This window comes from Chiloscyllium plagiosum, chromosome 18 (assembly GCF_004010195.1).
Source record: "Chiloscyllium plagiosum isolate BGI_BamShark_2017 chromosome 18, ASM401019v2, whole genome shotgun sequence".
Lineage (NCBI taxonomy): Eukaryota > Metazoa > Chordata > Chondrichthyes > Orectolobiformes > Hemiscylliidae > Chiloscyllium > Chiloscyllium plagiosum.
The window spans coordinates 56283468-56301610 of NC_057727.1; positions in this window are offsets into that span (position 1 = coordinate 56283468).

Consider the following 18143-nt stretch of genomic DNA (forward strand, 5'->3'; position numbering starts at 1 on the left):
CCTTAAACTCTTTTTAAACTCCCACATCTGACAAGAAGTACATATCACTGCAACGGCCATTTTTGCTCCTTCACAATCTACAGACCCAGAAACTAACACCGTCTTATTCCTCTACAAACACTGCCCCAGGTTAAATTCATAGCTATGGCTCATATTTTAAGTTTAATCAAGAGACTTATCTCCAAAAACATATAATCAAGAAACAATCCACTATACTCACTACTGCAGCCTTTCTCTTGGACAGACTTAAAACAACAATTAACTTATCTGATTCTGTGCTGTGAACTTCCCCCAACAGTTCCTCCAAGATTAGTTGTGAATTTCACTGTTTGTTAATTTTCCCAGATGCACTCCGATGTCCAGCGATTCACGAATTCAAACAGCAAAGGTGGTAACTGTGCAGGTTCTCGTTCTCACTCTCTCTCTCTCTCCTGCACTGTCCTCACCATGTGCTTCCTTTGTCTGCTCTTCTCCCTTTCAAACTGCTGTTGTTTTGACTTTTTTTCCGAAGTTCCAAAACAATGCAACAGCATATAAAACAGTAATTACTGTTCCTGGAATTCGAGGAAATCACCTCCAACACCTAAAATACCTCAAAAAAAGGAGCAGCTCTTACAGCCAGAAATCTGTCCCATCCTCCATCCTCCATCTTGGATTACCCAGAATCCTTTCAGTCTAACTAATATCTTTCATTACTTGACTTTACTATAGAAAATTCATAAATAGAAATATCCATTTTACCTAGGAAAAATTAGAGACACTGTGCATAGGTTAGAGTAGGACAATTGGACTGGCAAAGTTGTTGCTTCATGGCGCAGTAGTTCCTGCTTCTGAGTAATCTGGTTCATTGTTTCTGAGGAAATATTTAATTATGAATTGAGTTTTAAGGAACAAAGCTATCAAAACGTATTTTCATTGCCAATTACATACTAAACACAGAATGCGAGACAAGCTAACATCTACACAGAAGAAAAAGGCATTACGAGCAGGGATATCCTGGGGCTTTAGGCACACAGATAGAGTCATATAGCACAGAAACAGACCCTTTAGTCCAACTTGTCTGCACTGATCAGACATCCCAATCTGACCTAGACCCATTTGCCAGCATTTGGCCCATATCCCTCTAAACTTCTCCTGTTCATGTCATCCAGATGCCTTTGAAATGTTGTAATTGTATCCATCGCTTCCTCTGACAGCTTGATCCACACATGTCCCATCCTCTGCGCAATGAAGTTTTCCCTCAGATGCTTTTTAAATCTTACCCCTTTCACATTAAACCTATGCTCTCATATTTTGGACTCCTCCAGCCGAGAGGAACGATCTTGGCTATTCACCCTATGTATGCCCCTCATGATGTTGTAAACCTCTATAAGATCATCCTAAAAACAATCATGTGAACAGGATTGGTGCTAAGGTTTGAGTGTTATTTATTGTCTACTTACTGTCAATTTGAATTAGATCTTTTAAAGCACTGTGAAAGGTTTTCTTGGATACACTGTTAAGACTTTACTAACATTTTATCAATAAATAATTGCAGAAGGTTTCAATGGAATTTGCTAAAGAAGGGTAAGTCTGCCCTGAGTGTGCACTTTATTGGAATCATCAGACAAATTGGGAGTGCTTGGTTGCCTGCATCTTGCCAGTTGTACAGAGGGAATAGGAGGACAACATGAGACCAGGTAAAGCAATGCTAGCTGTTGAGGTTGAGTTATACAAGGACCAAAGCATGAGGTACACTGTCCACCTGCAGCTGCAGGACATTCTTCTTTCATGTGAACTTCATCCATCAGGATCTCATCTGCCACATCCAAGAAGCTGGGTGTCTTTTCAACAATCACAGACATTCTGTAACACGTTGCTGTGCATCCACTTGTGCACTGCACTCCTTCTGTGAGAGAGGGTACATAGAGACCTTCTTGCATCTAGTAATACACAAGTATGCGCTTATATCCATTTCCTTACATAGATTTTCCTGGAGCTCATCACTAGCCTTTGCAGAGGCTATAGCCAGGGAGGTGCCATCAGGCAAGCTTGACCAGGAGATTTTTCCGACCTACCATCGGTGTATCGGAAGGATTTACAGGTGAAGAAGCTGTTAGACTATATTATTAAAAAATTTTCTGATGCAAACCCAGAACATATATCTCAGATGAAATGATGTTGCTCACTGAAGCATCAGCCCTCTGGCTATAATTTTCATGGAATCGCATACGTGGACAATCAGCACTTGAGTAGTATAGAGTCATATAGTCATAATAAAACTGCAAAAGACTTTACCATCCTAAAGGAAGATCAAATTATATTAATCAGCAACTAAAACTGAAGAAGTGGCATGTTAAAACCAGAATTCCAAGTACAGCATCTGCTTAGAATGCACTTATATTTTGATCTTTTCACCAATAGAATCTTTATAGTGAGAAGTCTTCAGTCAGATTGGTTAAAGCAAGTTCTCTGCTTTACTGACCCAGGTCCAAACTTGTTTTGCAGAGGGCACTGCTGTATTTCAGACACCTGATGACAGCAAGTTGCTATTCAAAATCCCACAAAACAATCTCTGAGCAGCCATAAATACAATAAGCAGTACGTGTGACTTCAAAGTATGGATTGATATGTACCATCAATATATGTAACTTGTGGGCCAAGATGAGAAAAGTCACTCTGAAAAACCCAACTGCTTCATCAATATCATGTAGGGTACACAGCCTACAATTCCTATCCAAATAAGTCTTCAAGTCACTTGGCAGCTTTTGTTTGGTCCTTAAGGGCTCTACTATCTCTGTGCGACGATATAGACCATAAAAAGCGTGTATGGTCAGCCTCAGTACCAGCCCAGCACCAAGTTTAAAAACAGTGGTTCAATTATTTTCTTAATTTATTGGCCCAGTCATTATATTCAGGTTGCAAATGTAGGTCAACATTTTTCTTAAAGTCACTTTCAACCCTGGGGGCCTTTATTTAATTTGCTTTAAATCTCCACTACTCAGAATCACATGCAGTAGAAAAGCACAATAGCCATTTTAAATCTAATGTACTATTTAATTACAATCTAGCTGTGCAGGAATTAAATTCACACACAAGCGTGCACACACAGTTATGACTGAAGTGGCAGGGGTTACTCAACCCTATTCTGGTTGCACTCCACCACTGATCACAGTAAATTTTAAATTTAATCAGGTCGGTGATATGGCCAATTATGTAGGTCTCAGACAGTGCCAGCTTCTGTATTAAGAACAAGTCAACCAGGTTTCTTTCATCAACAATGTTAAAAATCATACAACACCAGGTTATAGTCAAACAGATTTATTTGGAAGTATGAGTTTTCAGGCACTGCCTCTTCATCAGGTGGTTGTGGAGCAGGACCAGAAGACATGGAATTTATAGCAAAAGGGTTACAGTGTCACGGAGTTGTCATGATATATTAAACAAAATTAGATTAAGTCTTTCATCTTTTAGGATGGGATATGCTTGTTTAGGATCTTTAATGTGAAAATTCAAGTCAATAACACCTAGCTTACTCAAAACTATGATGATTATTGACAATTCAGACAATGCATTTCCAAAAGATGCCTTTAAAAAATCTATCACATATCTGAGGAGAGTCAAAATGTTGAAAACAGTGCAGAGTGTTAATTGTAAACTATTTGAACCAAACTATAAGTAAACTTGTGGAAAAAGTCACAGTTTGCTCCAAATGGTGTTAAGATTCCGACATTATGTTGCATGCACACACAAGCTGCGAGCACTGGGGAGTCTCCCTGGAACAACTGTCGTGGCTAAGTTTCTTTGGCTTCAGACAATGAGGTAAATTCCTAAAAAAAGTATCTTTAGAAACCCTCCTCAGGTGGTACAGATGACATTCAGCGTATTCCTTAGCTGAGGGAAGTTGCAAAGAATCAGACAGGCTGTTGCTTCTTCCCAGGTAGGTCTTGAATGCCCTCTCATTGAGTTCAAAAAAACAACTGTCTTGCCTGACCTGAAGTCACATTAATGCATTGCTTTACAACATGTGGGTGTGGAAGACATTAACTATCATTCAGGACAGTGGGGACTCTTTTACGGAGTCAGATTCCCAGGAAACACTTTGCTCAAGAGAGTTGCAAATTAGAGGGAGAGTGTGAACATCCATCAGCCACTAGCTGAGGAGGGGGATGAGTTGGGAATTGAAAGCTCAACTTGCTGTAGAGTTTACAGTGCTTTCAGGCCCCCCAACTTCTCAACAGCTAAAGATATTTCGTTGAACTGACAAAAAAAGCCAGGTGTGGAACGTTTAAGTTGAGGAATAAATAGCATGAAATTTATGAAAAGAAAATTAAATTTTGATTTGAAATCTAAGGAATTCAGGGAGAAAAAGAACTCATGTCTACAATGCGTTGGGGCGGGGGGTGGCATTCCACAAGCAGCACAAGGTATAGCTCAAAATGAAGTGTTTGCCTGGTGAAGTGACAAAACAGGACTGTTTGCTCACCAAACTGCATAAACAGCAAGTGATGGCCAGATTCTGTTGTGGTGGACAATTAAACAACTGAATGGAGGAGGAGGATCTATAAATATTGCCATCCTTAACGTTAGGGAGACCCAGCACATCAGGGCAAAAAAGCTGTGAAATGCCCAATCTTCAGCCAGAAGTGCTGAGTGGATGATCCATCTTGGCCTCCTCCAGAGGTCTCCAGCATTACAGATACCAGTCTTCAGCCAATTCAATTCACTCCAGTACATATCAAGAAAATGGTGGAGGCACTGGATACTGCAAAGGCTGTAGGTCCTGACCACATTCTGGCATTAGTACTACTGATTTGTGCTTGAGAACTTGCCACGTGCCTAGCCAAGCTCTTTTAGTACAGCTACAATACTGGCATGTAATGTGGAAGATTGTCTGGTTCTGTCCTATACATACAAGCAGAACAAATCCAAAACAGCCAATTACTATCTCCTCAGTCTAATCTCGACCATTAGTAAAGCGATGGATGTTGTAACCTGCTTACTGGTGTACACTCAGTTCCTGACTTCATTACAGCTCTGGTTCAAACGTGGACAAAAGAGCTGAATTCCAGAGGTGAGGTGAGAATGACTGCCCTTCACATCAAGGCTACATTCAACCGGGTGTGGCATCGAGCAGCCTGAGTAAAACTGATGTGAATCGGAGGAAAGCTGGTTGGAGTCATACTTGACACATGGTCCAATGCCAAATCATCTTCAGCTACTTCATCAATGACCTTCTCTCCATCATAAGGTCAGAAGTAGGAATGTTTGCCGATAATTGCACAATGTTCAGCACCATTTGAGAACCTCAGATACTGAAGCAGTCCATACCCAAATGCAGCAAGACCTGGACAATATTTAGACTTGGGCTGAAAAGTGGCAAGTAAAATTTAAGTACCACACAAAGATCATGTTCAATAACAGACGATCTACCCACCAATCCTTGACATTCAATTGTGTTATCATCACCTAATTCCCCACAATTAACATCCTGCATGTATTACCCTAGACCAGAAACTGAACTGGACTAGCCATTTAAATACAGTGGCTAGAAAAGCTTGTCAGAGGCTAGGAATACTGCAGTGAGTGACTCAACTCCAGACTCCACAAAGCCTGTCCATCATCTACAAGGCATAGGTCAGAAGTGTGATTGAATACTTCCCATTTGCTTAATGAATGCAGCTCCACCTAAGCTCAAGAGACTTAACACAATCCAGAGCTCACTTCATAGTAGCACTCAGCAGCAGGAACATATACTAGCTACAATAACCACTGCAGAAATTTGCTAAAGATCCTTCTACAACACCTTTCAAACTCACAAACTCACAATCACATCTATCTCAAAGGTCAAGGGCAGCAAATACATAGGAATATTATTGCCTTCAAGTTCCCCTCCAAGCCACTCACCATCCTGACTTGGAAATATATCACCATTCTTTCAGTGTTGTCAGACAAAATCTTGGAATCCCTCTTTGACAGCATGTGTGTCTAACTAGGCAACTCAGTGCCACCTTCTCCATGGCGACTAGGGATGGGCAATAAATGCTGCAATACATGTCCCAGAACTGATTTTTAAAAAGCTGAGTTTAACCTGTTTCTCCCAATAGTAGTAAATAGATGCTAAAATGCTGAGTTAAAGCAGAAAATACTGGAGAAATTCAATAGATCTAGTAGCATCTGTGGAGAAAGAAACGGAGTTCATGTCTTGCATCTAATATGACTCTTCTTCAGATCTGTATTGGGTGCAAAATAGCAACTCTCTGTTTTTCTCCCTCCACAGATGCTGCCAGGTTGACAAAGTTTCTCCAGCATTTTTTGCTATTCTGTAATAAGCAGATCTCTTGGCATCCTCTGTTCTGTGATTGGTTGTTGGGAATTTAGGGTAGATAAAGTCAATCTTAATTCTGTCGAAACATGAAGAATGAGGCAGAAAACAATCTGCTCAACCATTTAAAATACTTATGTGTGATTTTGATTATGGCTTTTCTTTCATCACACTGTACATTCCAAGCTTCGTTATTGAGAAGTCCCTAATGCTAATGTTTCCATGGAGTTGGTAACCATCCAATCTTTTTTTCACTTTCTTGTTGTTCCTCGTATTATAAATAATTATTTCCGGGAAGACTAATACATTCTCCTTTTTTGGCTTCTCTCCGTCATCCATTTTGCTTTGCACTAGCAATGTCATTTAGGAAATTATGGTCAATGGTGTCTTCACCTCTGCTACAATAGAATACCTGTAAATGTTATGGTGTCACTTGTATTTGTGAACTGGGGAAATGACATTTAAATTACAACTAACAATGCTAATCTAAGTGATCATAGTCCTGTTCCCAACTTTGTTTTGTGACTCAGAAAAATAGAAAACTAGGCCTGTTACATTTTGATACAAATGCCTGTCAACTGGTAAAGTAGTAGACTAAAAACTCTCCATTTCTTCAATCTAAGCTTATGAGGACTCTAGATTTATGGAAGTTTAAGTGAGAGAAATGAACTATAATGTGAAGTAGCAGGTATAATTATTTATGATACAGTCAGCCATTTTGTCAATAATTTTTAATTTCAAAACCTCCAGAAAGGACTGAATAAATCATTGTGCTCAGACTTGAGTATCATGCCATTGGAGAATAGATTATATAAATTAAAACATTTATGCTTGAATTAATTTGCTGTGCATAATTAGCACTACTAAAACCACAGACATAAAGGGCAATCATGGAAGTTAATTAGATATAATGCAAATTCATCAGTAAAGTGTATGGAAATAACTATGAATTTCTAATATGCATTACAGTCTTACACTTGAATATTTTTTCCAGATACTCAGGATCTGATCTATCTTAGATTTAAACACCTCATTAAGCAGTGACACTACTGCCCCTTTATACATTGCTTAACTGAATGGATCATGGATGAATTTTTCATAAACCATTGTACCATAATATTTTCAAAACTACATCAAGCTTTATATCTACATTAAGTGAAGTCAAAGATAATGAAAGCGAGTGCATAATTGTTCACTTTGCTTCATTAATCACTCCTCCCTCCACATATTCCTTCTAATTTAATGAAGGAACTTCCAAAATTGATAATTCAAAGATTATTACACTAATAATTTAAATTGCAAGATTGACTTGGTATTCTTTGACTTTACATTTCTTCATGAGTGATTGATTTGATCAGAATCAAAAAATTATAAGTGAAAAATTGAAACTCTATGAATGACCCAAGTACTTCAAAGATAAGTACAAGATGGTCTCGATGCAGGAAAAGGCACATGTTCTCTGCTCTAACATGTCCCAGCCCCTATTGAATGAGTCTGGCGATTAATGCTCAATCATCTTAATCCCTACTGTAGAATTGTACTTTCTAGAACTGAACTGAGGCAAACAAAGCTAATTTTATCAGTAATCAGGCAGGAGAAAAAGGAAGACTTTAATTCCATCAATCCACAACAAGTTGAACACGTGTTGCACCTACAGGTATCCTAAGGCCTGTATGACTGAATGTATGGCCCTATAGATTGGAACAAAGATATGGCAATATGTAAAGAAAGCAAGACATGGAGGAAGAGAGGTCATCTGGGAAGATGGAGGGATATGTAGAGAGAGCAGTTAGTCAAGCATACAGTGTTCTCAACTTTATTAACAGAAGAATTGAGTGAAAGAGCACTAAAGTGATGTTGAACTTGTACAAGACATTGGTTAGACTTCAGCTGGAGTATGTGCCCAGTCTTCAGTGCCACACTGCAAGAAAGATGTGAATGAATTGGAGAGAATGAAGAAAGTATTTACCAGAGTAATCAGAATGAGGAATCAGAAACTTCAGTTATGAGGATATGTTGAAGAAATCGGGACTTGGAGAGAAGGAGGCTGAGAGGAGATTTAGTAGAGGTTTTCAAAATCATGAGCAGGTTGGGCAGAGTACAGAGAGTTGAAACTTTATTGCTGGAACAGCACAGCAGGTCAGGCAGCATCCAGGGAACAGGAGATTCGACGTTTCGGGCACAGGCCCTTCTTCAGGAAGTACAGAGTACAGAGAGAGAAATTGTTCCCACTTGTTGAAGAACAAGAGGCATAATGATGTGTAAATGAAGCAAGAGTGAGGTGACAAAAAAGTTATCCATACAGTGAATATTTATGGAATGCATTGTCTGGATATGTGGAGTAGGCAATTTCAATTGAGGCACCCCAGAGGGCCTTGGACTATTATTTAGTTGGCAGGGATATGTGGAAAAGGAAGGAGATTGGCACTAGATAATAGAACTGGTGCAAGCATGGTAACTCAGTGACTCTGGGTAGGACATGCGAGAGAAAGCATGTGTTATAAAGTTGGAAGAAGTTATACAGAGGCAGAGTGACAAGGTCCGGGGTAAATTTATTTATGAGAGTTTTACATTTGAGAGATTGGAGGGCCAGGAACCCAGGAATGTTTCAGCAGCCCTTTCAAGCAACATTGAGAGAGGCATAGAATGTAATTAATGTAACTAACGTAATTTCCATAGAGACATTAAACCTGCAATAACAGCAAGTGAGTGGAAAGTTAGCGATGGATTGTGTATAGATTCGAGGTGGGAAGTGCCAGACAGTGAATAAGTGAATGATGTCATGAACACTGTGTCACAAAGGGGAGGAGACAGGAGCAAAGAGCCAGGAGAAAATAAGAGTTAGAACACATAATCCATATGTATAGCTTCAAGTTTGGAGCAGCAGATGAAGTGACATATGCAAATATAGAGAGAGAATTCAGATTACAAAGATAAACAGAGATCAGGAGACACACACAGAGAATGAGAAGGAGATGATGTGAAAGAGTTCAAAATTAAGTACTGAATCCCAGCAGATGACCAGACTGGAATCAGAAATTCCAGCACCTTGAAATAAAAAGTCAGTGTACTAAACCATTTTGTCACACAATTTTCCTATCAGCCTTTATCCCAGGCATTAAAATGCCTGATTCTTCTAAACTTCAGTGAATACTACCCTAACTAACTCAATGTCTCCTCATTTGTTAGTCTTGCCATCCCAGGAATCAACCTTGGCTGCACTTGCTGCCTAGCAAGAACGTCCTTTCTCAGATAAGGAGACCGAAATGCACACAATATTCTGAGTTGTTAGCCTCACCAAAGCCCTTTATAATTGCAGCAGACATCTTTTTTCTTGTATTCAAACCCTCTCACTAGGAAGGCCAACATACGGTTTGCCTTCTTCACTGCTTGCTGCACTTGCGTGCTTACTTTCAATGCCTGGTGGATCAGGATACCCAGGTCTCATTGAAAATGTGCTCCCCCCCCCCCCCACCCTACACCTCATTTTAACCTCCTTAACAGGCCACAGTAAAGATTTAATGACTTCTTTTGCATCTAGCTATTTCACTTGAATAAAAATGTAATTAATTAGTTCACTGGGATCAACTAAGAAACCAATGATAAGGAATTTTTGAGAGAAAGGAAGAGAAATTTTATCACTTGTTAACCTGGAGATAAATAGGACACCAAACGCACACATAAATACATCTACAATGTGTTATTGGAGTTAGTGCCCAATACAAAATAAGATAATAGTTTATTTATGAATGTGTTTTGGAAGTCCTGAAGGAGAAAGGTGTTAAGCTGAGATCATGTAGTAGTGCGGCACACCAGCAGCAGTGATGAATTTTGCAGATCCTTAGGAGTGTTTGGTGTTTAGATGGTTCTCCCATTTGTGTTGTCAGCAGTTACTTCGTATTTTTTCCAAGTTAGAGCAGAGAGAAAGAACCTTTACTAATTCTGCTGTTCCAAATTTACCACCATAGAGTCATAGAGTTATGCAGCACAGAAATAGACCCTTCGGTCCAATTCGTCCATGCTGACTAGACATCCCAATCTGATATAAATCCATTTACCAGTATTTGACCCAAATCCATCTAAACCCTTTCTATTCACATACCCATGTCTTTTAAATGTTGTAATTGTACCTTCCTCTGGCAGCTTGTTTCATGCATGCACAATCCTCTGTCTGAAAAAGTTGCCTCTCAAGTCCTTTTTTAAATCTTACCCCTCTCAACTTAAACCTATGCCCTCCAGATTTGGACTCTCCCAGGGAAAAAATCTTGGCCATTTACCCTATCCATGCCCCCTATTATTTTATAAACCTCTACAGGGTCAACCCTCAGCCTCCAACACCCCAGAGAAAACAGCACCAGCCTATTCAGCCTCTCCCTCAGGCTCAAATCCTCCAACCCTGGTAACACCCTAGTAAATCTTTTCGACTCCCTCTTACATTTAACATCATCTTTCCTGTAGAAGGGTGACCAGAATTAAATGCAGAATTACAGTGGCCCTCACTGTATTGTGTCCTGTACAGCCATAACAGGATATCCCAACTCCTATACTCAATGTCCTGACCAATGAAGGCAAGGGTACCAAATGCCTTCTTCACCACCATGTCTATCACGGACTCCACTTTCAAGGAATTATGCACCTGGTCTCTTTGGCAACACTTCCAGTGCCCTTCCATTAAGTGTACAAGTCCTGCCCTGGTTTGCCTTACCAAAACGAACCTTTCACATTTATCTAAATTCGACTCCATCTGCCACTCCTCAGCCCATTGACCCATCTGATCAAGGTCCCATTGTTCTCTGAGGTAACCTTGTTCACTATTCTCTACACCACTATTTTGGTGTCATCTGCAAACTTACTACCTATACTTTTTATATTTACATCCAAATGATTTTTGATAGATGATGAAGAGCAGTGGACCCAGCACCGATCCTTGCTGCACACCACTGTCACACGCCTCCAATCTAAAAAGCAACCGTCTACCACCATCCTCTGCCTCCTGTCTTCACGTCAATTTTGTATCCAAATGGCTAGCTCTCCCTGGATTCCATGAATCTAACCTTGTTAACCAGTCTACCATGCAGTACCTTGATGAATGCTTTGTTGAAGTCCATAGACACATCTACTGCTCTGCTTTTGTCAGTCTTTGTCACTTCTTCAAAAAATGCAATCAAATTGTTGAAACATGTTTTCCCACGCACAAAGGATTCCTAATCAGTCCTTGCCTTTCCAAATGCATGTAATTCCTGACCCTCAGGACCTCCTCCAGCAACCTACCCGCTACTGGCATAAGGCTTGCCAGTCCATAATTCCCTGGCTTTTCCCTACCACCTTTCTTAAATAATGGCACCACATTAGTCAACGTCCACTCTTCTGGCATCTTACCTGTGGCTATTGATGACACAAATATCTCAGCAAGGGGCCCAGTAATCACTTTCCTAGCTTCCCACAAAGTTCTGGGAAACACTTGATCAGATCCTAGGGATCTATCCACCTCTTTCTCTGAAATATGAACTCTTTTCAAAACATCACTATTTATTTCCCCAAGTATCCCAGATTCCATGTCATTCTTGAGACTAAATACAATGTGAAATACTTGTTTGGTATCTTACCCATCACCAGTACTTCCACACATAGATGGCCATATTGATCTTTAAACGGCCCTATTCTCTCCCTGGTTACTCTTTTGCCTTTAATATACTGATAGAATTTCTTTGGATTCTCCTTAATTCTATTTGCCAATGCTATCTCCTGATTTCCCTCTTAAGTATACTCCTACTGTGCTTATACTCATCTAGGGATTCATTTGGTCCCAACTGTCTATACCTGATATATATCTCCTTTTTCTTGACCAAAGCCTCAATTTTTCTCATCATCCAGTTTTCCCTACACCTACCACCATTGCCCTTCATACTAGCACCATCTTCCTTACTGATATAACTGTTTGAAATACAGTACATTTGAGTATTGCTGAGTTTGGTGTCATTGTTTTCAAGATTAATAATTATAGTTAGTTCTTACATTTCCAGTGGGAAACCTGTAATACATGTGTGAAGTAAAAACAACATGTGAGTTTCTTCTAACTGGTGTCAGTCTCTTTGGATAAAAGTGTTCATTTCAATTCAGACAATTTTGTTTATTCCACATTGGTTTCCTGGAGCTTAGCTTAAACTGTGATCAGTGCCCTTCATTTACAAAACCATTTCATTCCATGAAAGTCCCAGACATTAAAATGGAAGTTGACAATTGACAATCCATTTTTGCCTTTATTATGACAATGTGAAGACTCAAAGACGTCTGTCGCATTTTGTAGGAGTTTGGAAGGACATTGCAAGAAAATCCAGCATAATTGACTTTGCCTCGTGGAACAATGATCCATCAAAGTTAACAACAGCATCCATTTTGTTTGATTGGATTGAAAGTGACATTGTGTTCTCCGAGGACTGTATGAAGACTTCACCAGCCACCAGCTCCAGCTGAACTAGTTCTGAACCGCACATAAAATGCCCCCTAACAACAATCCAAGCAACAGAGAGAATGGACCTTTTTTACTCCCCAAAACATCTCTACCTAGTGGGTCTACCTCTGAATGAAAACTTTAACTAATCACCTGCAGAAACTACCAATGCTGCTGAATTCTTCAATTCTTTAACCCCTTTAATGCAGAAAGAGAGTGTTGAAGAAAATAAGAGCCCAGTGACAATAACAGAAACTGATCTTCCTTTCATATTTATCGTGTTTTGTGATCTACTATCCATGTCTACTTTTAATCTTTGAATTTGGACTTTTACCTAATAATGTGGGGCACATGATGGTTCAGTGGTTAGTAACTGATGCCTCACAGTGCTAAGGATCCAGTTTCAATTCCAGCCTTGGGTGACTGTCTGTGTGGAGTTTGTACATTCTCCCCATGTCTGCGTGCGTTTACTCCGGGTGCCCCGGTTTCCTCCCACAATCCAAAGATGTGCATGTTAGCTGAATTGGGCATGCTAAATTTCCCATAGTATTCAGGTTAGGTGCAGTAGTCAGAGTAACAGGGTAGAGGAATTGGTCTGGGTGAGTTACTCTTTGGAGGGTTGGTGTGGATTTGTTGGGCCAAATGACCTGTTTCCACACTCTAGGGATTCTCTGAATGTTATCACTTATACTTGAATACTTACAGCCGCAGTATAAAAACAAAGTTTTCTTTTTAAATAAAATCTCTGTTGCTGTTTATTTTTAAATTAGAACATTCAAACAACAAAAGAGGGTTGTCGGGGGATCTGCTGTTCACGGACCATGCTGCTGATGGTGACAAACTGCCTAGTTTCAAATTACGATGACGATGTTGGTGTTTTTCTATGAACACCCTAGAAACAAATGCATTCAGCAACACAATTGATGCTAGACAAATATCATCAAACATCACATACTCACCTTGATTGGAATACCAATATAATCATGACTATGGATTCTCAGTACTTGTAAAGCCCGGTTCTCATTGCAATGATGATATTAATATTGCGCAGCAGCCATTGCAAAGAGACTTCAATTACATCCATTAGTCACGCACAAAAAAAATTCACCTCAAACTGCCCTTAAAGATTTCTAGAGAGGCAAAATCCAAGGTGTTAGAAACAGAGAAATGTTTGTGATTTTTAAATAGAAAGATGAATGAGAAATTGAATTTATTAAATATCCTTTGTCTCATAGACTACCAGCTAAGCCAAAGTAATTATTTATTAGCAGTCAGTGTCAAAGAATCATGAAAATGTAGAGCACAGAGTGTGGCCATTTGGCCCATCATGTCTGTGCCAGAGCATCCATTCCCAGTAAGCTTAGTTGTTCATCAGAAGTTAGATTTGCATCCATAAAAAGGGTGAGTTCCTGATGTATAATGCAGCATGTTTTGTTCATTCAGAAATGCCTTTACTTGGGTGTCACATCACCGGAAAGATTCTTCTCTTAAAATAAATCTATCGATTGAATTTTAATCTATGTTAATGTTGACATATTTCAAAACATAATTTGAATATAAATAGAAAGCATGATCTTTTCTGATTATGACAAATGTTAGCACTGAATAACTAACCAAACTTACTTCTTTTCTATACATTGGTTGGAATAATTGAATTGTGCACCTGTAAAGAGGGCAGGTGTTTTTACAAAATCTCTTACGGAAATCACAGAAGGAACTGGAGAATTGGGTTTGAAGAACTACATGACGTCATTTTACTTTAGAATTTGCAAGACTCTGTTCATAGGTAGCATGTAAAGTTTGTCTGAGAGATAGACAGATCCAAGTGTCCTGCTCTGATGAAGAGTCATCTGGACTCAAAGCGTTAGCTTGCTCTCTCTCCCCACAGATGCTGCCTGACACATTGAGATTTCCAGAATTTATTGTTTTCAGTCCTAATATCCATATGTGGACAAAGGGGAGGAGGCCCAGAAAAACATCTACGTCACAGGCTGGCATTGTAGGTTTGCTGGCACCATTCAGGCCACAGGCATTTAAAGGTATCTGGTCTCCCTCCTATCAGAAGGATGTTGTGAAATGTGAAAGGGTTCAGAAAGGATTTATAAGGATGTTGCCAGGGTTGGAGGGTTTGAGCTATAGGGAGAGGCTGAATAGGGTGGGTTTTTTTCCCTGGGATGCCGTCGGCTGAAGGGTGACCTTATAGAGTTTTATATAATCATGAAGGGCATGGATAGGATAAATAGACAAGGTCTTTTCCCTGGGGTTGGGGAGTCCAGAACTAGAGGGCATAGGTTTAGGGTGAGAGGAGAAAGATTTAAAAGGGACCCAAGGGGCAATGTTTTCACGCAGAGGATGGTGTGTGTATGGAATGAGCTGCCAGAAGAAGTGGTGGAGGCTGGTACAATTACAAGGCATCTTTAAAAGGCAGGAGTTTAGTGCTGGAAAAGCACAGCAGATCAGGCAGCATCCAAGGAGCAGGAGAATCAATGTTTCAGTCATAAGCCCTTCATCAGGAATCGTCCGAAATGTCGATTCTCCTGCTCCTTGGATGCTGCCTGACCCGCTGTGCTTTTCCAGCACCACACTCTTGGCTATGAGCTCCAGCATCTGCAATCCTCATTTTCTCTATTTTTAAAAGGTATGTGGATGGGTACATGAACAGGAAGGGTTTAGAGGAATATGGGCCAAGTGATGGCAAATGGGACCAGATTAGTTTAGGATATCTGGTTGGCATGATCGAGTTGGACCGAAAGGTCTGTTTCTGTGCTATACATCTCTATCACTCTAATTAGAATTAGAATTAGCTGTTTTGTCGCATGTACTCAAATGAGTACAGTGAAAATGTATAAGTTGCCGCTTATTGTGCTAACATAAGTACAAGGTTCCTAGGTACAGCTTCTTCAGTTACAGTTCTTAGGAAAATATATGAATAAGAAGTCCAGAATTGTAGATTTTAGGAATAACTTATAAAATGGAGAAAAAGAGAATGTGGCACAGCAGGACTACCCAGTCACAAGTGAAGCTGTAGTTGAAAAATGTAGCGCTGGAAAAACACAGCAGGCCAGGCAGCATCCGAGGAGCAGGAGAATCGACGTTTCAAGCATAACCCCTTCTTCAGTCTTATGCCCGACTCTGGTACCCCAGCATCTGCAGTCCTCACTTTCACAAGTGAAGCTGTAGCCAACTGAGTGTATTTAAAGGCTTAGAATGGTTAATTGGCAGACGCCAACTGGGATTTTGCTATTGGTGTCTGAACCTTACAAGGTGAATGGTCTAGATGAGCTGCCTGGGATGGCTTTTCAGTAGCAGCCCATGGGGGAAGGGGTGGTGAGGAGGCGGGGCATGGCTGTGGTGGCTCCAGGCAGGCCTTGAGTTCTTCTGTGCCTGTCTGGCTAGGGCCGGTCCAGCGGGTCACTTTGTCTCGCTAATGGTAGCCTAAACGTTTCACTCAGATTGACATGCAAAATATTGAAAAAATGAGTCAGAGGATGCCTCAATATGGTGGCAACTTTGCACAGTGTATGACTTTCCAACTCTGGAAATAGGACTTCTAGGAAATTGGTGTGAAAGCCACATAGAAAATTGTGCAGTTGACCCTCGTGTTCACAATCCCATTGGAAATATGGTTTAATTTTATATATTATTGTCACATGTTCCAAGACACAGTGAAAAGTATTGTACTGTGTGCTAATGAGACAAGCCGTACCTTTCAGAAGTACGAGTCGAAAGACATATGTAGTGCTGGTAAAGCACAATAGTCAGGCAGCATCCAAGGAGTAGGGAGAGTCAATGTTTCAGGAATAAATCCGTCATCAGGAATCACCTGCTGTGCTTTTCCAGCACCACACTTTTTTGGCTCTGATTCTCCAGCATGTGCAGTCATCACTGTTTCCCCTTATAGAAATACATCAAGGTAAGAGAATAGAATGCAGATTATAGTGTTACAGCCACAGAGAAAGATCAACTCTAGTATATGAGAGATCCCTTCATAAGTCTGGTAACAGCGGGGAAAAAAACTATTCTTTGATCTGCTGGTCCATGTTTTCATATCTTCTGCCGGAAGCAAGAGGGTGGAAGAGAGTATAACTAATGTGGAAGGAGTCTTTGGCTGCTTTGCCAAGGCAGTGGGAAGTGTACATTGGAGTCAATGGATGGAAGGCTGGTTTTCATGATGGACTGGGTTGCATTCACAACTCTAAAATTTCTTGCAATCTTGGGCAGAACAGTTGCCATACCACGCTGTGATGCATCCTGCTGGATGCTATCTCTGGTGCATCTATAAATATAGGTAAGAATCATTGTGGACATGCCAAATCTCCTTAGACTTCTGAAGAAGCAGAGGCATTGGTGTGCTTTCTTGACTGTAACATCGACATGGATGGATCAGGACAGATTGTTGGTGATACTGAAATTTTAAAAAAGCTCATATCTCACTCATATCAAACAAAAAAGAACTGAATCAGCCATAATCCAGCAAAGCCTTATACAGAAAGCCACTGAGATTTTGATGATAAAAATAAGACATTACCTACCTCAGCATCTAGGGTTAATTCTTTATCCTTCATGGACACGAGAAGATGTTTGGATTTGACTTTAATAGAAGCTGATTAGTAAATGAATGTTACTTTTACTTTTGGAAATCAGTATTCTGACAAAGTTCACAAAACAACGATTTAACAATCCATTTGTCAGTCTTCATTTTCCAGTCAGGTCATTAATCTTCCTTGCAAAGAGATTTGTTTGACACATAGCTAAATTGGCAGTGTCACCTTGAGATTAAATTTTGCTGACTATTATTCAAGGCCGTTCATCTACTATTTCTCACCAATTCTGTTTTTCTCATGCATGTTCAGTCTTTCACTTCCATATCTACACTCTGACCAGATGTAATATTAGACAGTTCATCAATGTTGCTCGAATCTCAAATGCGGATGCATGAACTGTATGGTTGTGCATTCAGATCTGAACCCTGAGAGAGTGTAAGTTTGTTTTGAAGTAGATTGATCAGGTGTACCCTAGAACTCTGTGGGAAGCTAGGGAAGTGATTATTGGGCCCCTTTGTATCATCGATAGTCACAGGTGAGGTGCCAGAATACTGGAAGTTGGCCAGCGTGGTGCCATTGTTTAAGAAAGTTGGTATGGAAAAGCCAGGGAACTATAGACCAGTGAGCTTGACATCAGTGGTGGGCAAGTTGTTGGAGGGAATCCTGAGTGACAGGATTTACATGTATTTGGAAAGGCAAGGAATATGAGAGATACTGGATCAGTGGTGCTGGAAGAGCACAGCAATTCAGGCAGCATCCGAAAAGCTTCGAAATCGACGTTTCGGGCAAAAGCCCTTCATCAGGAATAAAGGCAGAGAGCCTGAAGCGTGGAGAGATAAGCTAG